The sequence below is a fragment of the Crotalus tigris genome, unplaced genomic scaffold (assembly GCF_016545835.1).
Source record: "Crotalus tigris isolate CLP2741 ecotype Arizona unplaced genomic scaffold, ASM1654583v1 scf7180000018368.3068619, whole genome shotgun sequence".
Lineage (NCBI taxonomy): Eukaryota > Metazoa > Chordata > Lepidosauria > Squamata > Viperidae > Crotalus > Crotalus tigris.
Window position 1 is genome coordinate 1,520,233 of NW_024096968.1, and position 8,180 is coordinate 1,528,412.

Sequence of the window (8,180 nt, forward strand, 5' to 3'; positions counted from 1 at the left end):
TTAGGTGGCCAAAGTATTGAGTTTCAACTTCAGGATCTGGCCTTCTAAAGAGCAGTCGGGGTTGATCTCTTCTAGGACTGACCGGTTTGAACGCCTTGCAGTCCAAGGGACTCGCAGGAGTCTTCTCCAGCACCATAGTTCAAAGGCCTCAATTCTTTTGCGCTCAGCCTTTCTTATGGTCCAACTTTCACAGCCATACATTGCAACTGGGAAAACCATGGCCTGGACTATACGCACTTTTGTTGGCAGGGTGATGTCTCTGCTTTTTAGAATGCTGTCTAGATTTGCCATAGCTTTCCTCCCCAGGAGCAAGCGTCTTTTAATTTCTTGGCTGCAGTCCCCATCTGAGGTGATCTTGGAGCCCAGAAAAATAAAATCTGTCACTACCTCCATTTCTTCCCCATCTATTTGCCAGAAATTGAGAGGGCCGGATGCCATGATTTTGGTTTTCTTAATGTTGAGTTTCAAGCCAACTTTTGCATTCTCCTTCTTCACCCGCATCAAGAGGCTCTTTAATTCTTCTTCACTTTCTGCCATTAGAGTGGTATCATCTGCATATCTTAGGTTGTTGATATTTCTCCCGGCAATCTTAATTCCAACTTTTGATTCATCTAGCCCTGCCTTTCTCATGATGTGCTCTGCATATAAGTTAAATGGGCAGGGCGACAGTATACAGCCTTGCCGGACTCCTTTTCCAATCTTGAACCAATCAGTGGTTCCGTGTTCGGTTCTCACTGTTACTTCTTGACCCACATATAGGTTTCTCAAGAGACAAATGAGATGGTCTAGTACTCCCATCTCTTTAAGAATTTGCCACAATTTATTGTGATCCACACAATCAAAGGCTTTTGCATAGTCAATGAAGCAGAAGTAGATGTTTTTCTGGAACTCCCTAGCTTTCTCCATGATCCAGCGTATGTTGGCAATTTGATCTCTAGTTCCTCTGCCTCTTCGAAATCCTGCCTGTACTTCTGGTAGTTCTCGATCCACATACTGCTGGAGTCTAGCTTGTAGGATTTTAAGCATAACTTTACTAGCATGTGAAATGAGTGCAATGGTGCGATAGTTTGAACATTCTTTGGCATTGCCTTTCTTTGGAATTGGAATGTAAACTGACCTTTTCCAATCCTGTGGCCACTGTTGAGTTTTCCAAATTTGCTGGCAAATTGAGTGTAGCACTTTTACTGCATCGTCTTTTAAGATTTTGAATAGCTCAGCTGGAATACTGTCACCTCCACTAGCTTTGTTGTTGCTCAGATTTTCTAAGGCCCATTTCACTTCACATTCTAGGATGTCTGGTTCGAGGTCAATGACCATCTCATTGTGGTTATCTGGGATGTTAAGCTCATTCTTGTATAGTTCTTCTGTGTAGTTTTGCCATCTCTTCTTAATCTCTTCTGCCTCTGTTAGGTCTCTGCCATTTTGGTCCTTTATCATGCCCATCTTTGCATGAAACGTTCCCTTCATATCTCCAATTTTCTTGAAGAGATCTCTGGTCCTCCCTATTCTGTTGTTTTCTTCTATTTCTTTGCACTGTTCATTTAAGAAGGCATTCTTATCTCTTCTAGCTACTCTCTGGAATTCTGCATTCAATTGGGTGTATCTTTCTCTTTCTCCTTTGCCTTTCGCTTCCCTTCTTTCCTCAGCTATTTGCAAAGCTTCCTCAGACAGCCATTTTGCTTTCTTGCATTTCTTTTTCTTTGGGATGGTTTTAGTTGCTACCTCTTGTACAATGTTGCGAACTTCCATCCATAGTTCTTCAGGCACTCTGTCTATCAGATCCAGTTCCTTAAATCTATTTGTCACCTCTACTGTATATTCATCAGGAATATGATTTAGTTCATACCTGAGTGGCCTAGTGCTTTTCCCTACTTTTTTCAATTTAAGCCTAAATTTTGCAACGAGAAGCTCATGATCTGAGCCACAGTCAGCTCCTGGTCTTGTTTTTACTGACTGTATAGAGCTTCTCCATCTTTGGCTGCAGAGCACATAGTCAATCTGATTTCTATGTTGACCGTCTGGTGATGTCCATGTGTAGAGCCGTCATTAGTAGCAAGTAGAAAATCACTTCCTATACCCACCCAATGGCTGAACATGACAGACCATGATTCTGCGTTGTAGGCTGCCATTTGTGATGTGAGAACATAGGCGATTGTACATATTTATCCTACATTTCTTTTTTTTTAATGTAAAGTTTTATTAGCTTATAACATACGATATAATGAAAATACAAACGTAAACAGCGGAAAAGATGGGGAAGGGAAAAGGGAGTAGAGAAGTGAGGTAAGGAAGAAAAAAGGGGGAACAAATTACAGTGGGAGGTCCCAGAAGTCGTCTTCCAGGCTGCTCAGTTCGTGCAGGGTGGCTTCCTCTTCGTCAGGAGAATCCTGTGAATGACAATGGTTCCTCTTTAGCCATCAGGACAAAAGAGACTCAAAATTCCTTAAAAGAGGCCTATTGAATGGGGATGCCTGAGCAGAACAATGCTTCTGTTGCTGGATACATCTGCAGAATTGGTGGAATCCCCACGTCCTTCCAGAAAAGGAGGCTCTCTACTCTTTCCGTGTTAAAACCCTGTCCGGAAGAAGCAGGGTGCTGCAGAGGATGAGGCAGAAAAAGGAAAGGCATAAACAGAATGGGTTACATCCATTTAGGCCACCAGTCCACTGCAGCGGGCCCTTCCCTGGTGTTTTCCGGTAAATGAACCAATCACAGCAGAGTTGGGTGCAAATAGTTAGCCCAAGTATGTTGTCCCAAGGGCCAGCTTTCATCCTGCTCCAGTACCCAGAGCATTCCAGCATAGTTCACACAGGTTAGGAGAACTGAATAGAGGGCCTCCATCCCTCCTCAACAGAAAACACTTTGTCTTTCTTACCCAGGGACTGGAAGAGAGGTCAGCCTCAGAAGCCACTGCATCCAGCTCCAGACTTTCCTCTGACTCCTCAGAGGAGTCCACCTCTTCCAGGCTGCTGCTCCTGGACCAGTCCAGGGCTTCCATCGAATCCTGCAAATGACAGTATTGAGCCTCAATCCAAAGCTCTCTGCATCCCAAAAAGATGGCTGAAGCAGAGGGTGCATTGGCCCCATTGCCAAACCTTTCTTACCACTGAGGAGGGTGTTATATGCTCTTCTTCCACCACCATCTCGGTCCTGTTCAGAGGAAGAAGGTGAAATGTTTAAGGACAATAAGTTAGGTCAGCCTCTTCTTTTCAAGATGGGCAACTTAGCCTGCCCATCTTTTTCTACCTTTCAAGCTCCTACTGAACAAGCAGGGGTCTTCACCCTCTGAGATGCTACCTACCTCGGAAGACAGGGACTCCCTCTCAGGCCATCCCCTGATTCCCAATTTGGGAAGAGCTCCAATGAATCCTGAAATAACAGTGCAGACATTATGTTAACATATCAACAAACCTGCTATGAAAAGGCTTCTGCTATTGCCATCCTGATGAGCTGGGCAGGCCTTACCGTTTCATTGGTGTTCTCCAGAATCACGGTGAGCTGCGGCCTCCATCTGTCCTTCCTGAGGAGAGAATGAAGGACCATGAAGGATCAAAATTAGTCATGGGCCCTTTTTTTAAGACTGGACACGTGGAGGCTTCAAGAGGCCTGCCAGCCAGCCTGCCAAGAGGGTTGCCCAGAGTCATTCCTCCTTTAGCAGAAGCAGAGGTAGAGGGCAGAGATGCCTCCCCTCTGCAAACAAAAGCTGAGGACACATACCTTGTCCGAAAAGGAAATTTCTCCTCCATCCAGGGGCTCCGGGCAGTCACTTCATGACCCATCAATGCCTGAAAGTAACAATGATTCATTTGAAGTTATAAATCAAAGTTCTCTCCATGTGACTGTCTGTATTCCCAGGAGAGAGGGCCTACATTGTAGAGGGCAAAGAGATAGCAGAATGTGGAATATTGGGCCAACAGGAAGAGGCTCAAAATGCTCTTCCCTCCTATTTCCCAGTATTTCCCCTTCCGAGCCATCAAAATTATTCCACAAATCCAAGGGGTTCTTCTTGCATTTGCTAGGGTGGCTAGCAAGCACAAGAGTAAGAATTACTCCCTTCCCCCACCTGGTTTTGAGGCATTAACACCCCCCCCCCAACATATTGCGAAGCCATCCTTACCCCTGGACAAGGAGAGCTCCTTTCCGGACAAGAGGGGCTCCGCAGCTCACCACCTTCCTGTGCCTCCTCAATCCTGATCAAAGGAAGAAGGTGACATGTCAAAGAACATCCATCAAGCTCAGCCTCTCTTTTCTAAGACTGACAGCCAGCCTGCCCATCGTTTTGCCCCTGCAAGCCTCTTGTGGACAGGAAGCCATCTTAGGAAGAGGCTCTTACAGGCTCCGCAATCCATCAAGGGTGCCCCACCACGCCCAGGGTATAAGGAGAAATCATGGTACCTGTCAGGAGGCACAGGAAGACAGCAGCAAAAGATCTTTCTTAGATTCTTCCATATATTCTGTGAAGAGAAGAGAAAATAGATGTGAGCCAATCAGAAGACTTGGGAACCATGATTTTCTCCCCTACTGACAGTTTCTTGGCATCTGAGATGGCCACACTTACTCCAAAAAATTTTCGTGCTCCCATGACCAGGGACCAACAGGGATTTCTCCTTGCCGGTTCCCTGGTCAAGCACGAATGGGCAACTGTCCACTGGTTGGTGGCTTTTTGTTCCCTCGGCAACCAAGGAAAAAATGGCCACATTCTGAACCTACACAAGGAGGGCAGCTCACTTTGCACTAGGAGTGGCTGGGTAACCCAGTGGCTGACACTCTTGGTCACCTTTGGCCTCTGCCTTTCATGTGGGAAGCGGTCTTTTCATCAACAACAGAGAAGCACAATTATTATTTTTTTATAAAGTTTTATTGATTATGTATATAGAATAGGTCCCAAGTTTGAAAATATTCTGTTTCTTCTTTTTCTTTCAACCTTAAAGTAAGTCTGTCCATTTCCGCACAGTCTAGTCTGTACCTGTACATTTGGTTTTTCTTCCCTGAGTGTAAACCCTTTTTTTTTCTACATTAAATTTTATTTTGTTAGATAGTGCCCAGTGTTCAAGTCTATCAAGGTCCATCTGAATTTTGAGCTTCTCTTCTGGAGTGTCGACTATTCCTGCTAGTTTTGGGTCATCTGCATATTTGATGAATTTTCCTTCTATTCCCTCATCTAAATCATTTATGAAGATATTAAAACGAACTGGGCCTAAATTAGAAGTTTGTGGCACCCTACTGCTTCCTTCCTTTCCTGTAGATGTAGTTCTATTAAGGACTACACATTGAGTGCAATTTGTCAACCAGTTATGAATCCATCCGGTGGTGATGCTGTCTACCTCATATTTCTCTACTTTGCTAAAAAGTAGGTTGTGGTCTACTTTATCAAATGCCTGACTGAAGTCTAGGTATACTATGCCCACAGCATTTCTCTGGTCCACTAGTTTAGTCACTTTGTCAAAGAATGAAATAAGTTTTGTTTGGCATAATCTATTTTTGACAAACCCATGTTGGCTTTTGGTTATAAGTTTGTTTGTTTCCAGGTGCTCGCAAATCTGTTGCCTCCAGAAGCTGTGAATGCTCCAACACTGGAAGTTTTTAAGAAGAGATTGGACAGCCATTTGTCTGAAATGGTATAGGGTTTCCTGCCTGAGCAGGGGGTTGGACTAGATGACCTCCAAGGTCCCTTCCAACTTTCTTATTATTGTTTTTGTTGTTCTTGTTCTTTTTATTGATCATCGCACAGTCAGCCAGATGTTCAGACTGGATTTAGCATTTTTGTCTACCTATTGAGTCCTTACCAAGGACCTGGGATAGGCAGATGTGGATGTTTGATGGCATTACAGATATCGTCGCAGGATGGAAGCAGTTCCTAGTAATAATAATAATCTTTATGTAGGAACAGGAATTCCTGGGATACTTACAAAACAAAGTTTGATCCTTATAAAAATCCCTTTTACATCTCTCTCTCTCACACATTCACATACACACACAAACAGGATTTACTTCTCGCAAAGTGCTTAACTGGCTGATGGAAGGTGGTGAAATGATGCCATGCAAACTCTTAGTCCACCCTAATTGCCTGCTTAATTATCCAAGAGATCTTGTTAGAGATTAAACTAAATGCTCCTAGTCCACTAATTCCCATTATTTATGGAGGAATCTGTTCGTTTTCCCTTTCCCAAAACTGAGAGTTCTTAAGATCCAGAGAGGTTGTGCAAAAAACAGGAACTCCAGTCAAGAGAAGAAGCAGAAGGGTGAGGGGAGTAATGCCCCTCTAAGTTTATTTACAGCAACACCAACGTGCATTGTGACACTGTGGATTCTTTTGTTTAAAAAAAAAAATCTCTCCAAAAGAGGGTGGGGAGAGATTTAAAAAGGATGAAAACAACAGATGGCTTCATTAGTTGTTGTTGTTGTTGTTAATTGCGAAGTCGTGTCCGACCCATCGCGACCCCATGGACAACGTTCCTCCAGGTCTTCCTGTCCTCTACCATCTTCTGGAGTCCATTTAAATTCACACCTACTGCTTCAGTGACTCCATCCAGCCATCTCATTCTCTGTCGTCCCCTTCTTCTATTGCCCTCAATCTTTCCCAGCATTAGGCCCTTCTCCAGTGAGTCCTTCCTTCTCATTAGGTGGCCAAAGTACTTGAGTTTCAACTTCAGGATCTGGCCTTCTAAAGAGCAGTCGGGGTTGATCTCTTCTAGGACTGACCGGTTTGAACGCCTTGCAGTCCAAGGGACTCGCAGGAGTCTTCTCCAGCACCATAGTTCAAAGGCCTCAATTCTTTTGCGCTCAGCCTTTCTTATGGTCCAACTTTCACAGCCATACATTGCAACTGGGAAAACCATGGCCTGGACTATACGCACTTTTGTTGGCAGGGTGATGTCTCTGCTTTTTACAATGCTGTCTAGATTTGCCATAGCTTTCCTCCCCAGGAGCAAGCGTCTTTTAATTTCTTGGCTGCAGTCCCCATCTGAGGTGATCTTTGAGCCCAGAAAAATAAAATCTGTCACTACCTCCATTTCTTCCCCATCTATTTGCCAGGAATTGAGAGGGCCGGATGCCATGATTTTGGTTTTCTTAATGTTGAGTTTCAAGCCAACTTTTGCATCTCCTTCTTCACCCGCATCAAGAGGCTCTTTAGTTCCTCTTCACTTTCTGCCATTAGAGTGGTATCATCTGCATATCTTAGGTTGTTGATATTTCTCCCGGCAATCTTAATTCCAACTTTTGATTCATCTAGCCCTGCCTTTCTCATGATGTGCTCTGCATATAAGTTAAATGGGCAGGGCGACAGTATACAGCCTTGCCGGACTCCTTTTCCAATCTTGAACCAATCAGTGGTTCCGTGTTCGGTTCTCACTGTTGCTTCTTGACCCGCATATAGGTTTCTCAAGAGACAAATGAGATGGTCTAGTACTCCCATCTCTTTAAGAATTTGCCACAATTTATTGTGATCCACACAATCAAAGGCTTTTGCATAGTCAATGAAGCAGAAGTAGATGTTTTTCTGGAACTCCCTAGCTTTCTCCATGATCCAGCGTATGTTGGCAATTTGATCTCTAGTTCCTCTGCCTCTTCGAAATCCTGCCTGTACTTCTGGTAGTTCTCGATCCACATACTGCTGGAGTCTAGCTTGTAGGATTTTAAGCATAACTTTACTAGCATGTGAAATGAGTGCAATGGTGCGATAGTTTGAACATTCTTTGGCATTGCCTTTCTTTGGAATTGGAATGTAAACTGACCTTTTCCAATCCTGTGGCCACTGTTGAGTTTTCCAAATTTGCTGGCAAATTGAGTGTAGCACTTTTACTGCATCATCTTTTAAGATTTTGAATAGCTCAGCTGGAATACTGTCACCTCCACTAGCTTTGTTGTTGCTCAGATTTTCTAAGGCCCATTTCACTTCACATTCTAGGATGTCTGGTTCGAGGTCAATGACCATCTCATTGTGGTTATCTGGGATGTTAAGCTCATTCTTGTATAGTTCTTCTGTGTAGTTTTGCCATCTCTTCTTAATCTCTTCTGCCTCTGTTAGGTCTCTGCCATTTTGGTCCTTTATCATGCCCATCTTTGCATGAAACGTTCCCTTCATATCTCCAATTTTCTTGAAGAGATCTCTGGTCCTCCCTATTCTGTTGTTTTCTTCTATTTCTTTGCACTGTTCATTTAAGAAGGCATTCTTATCT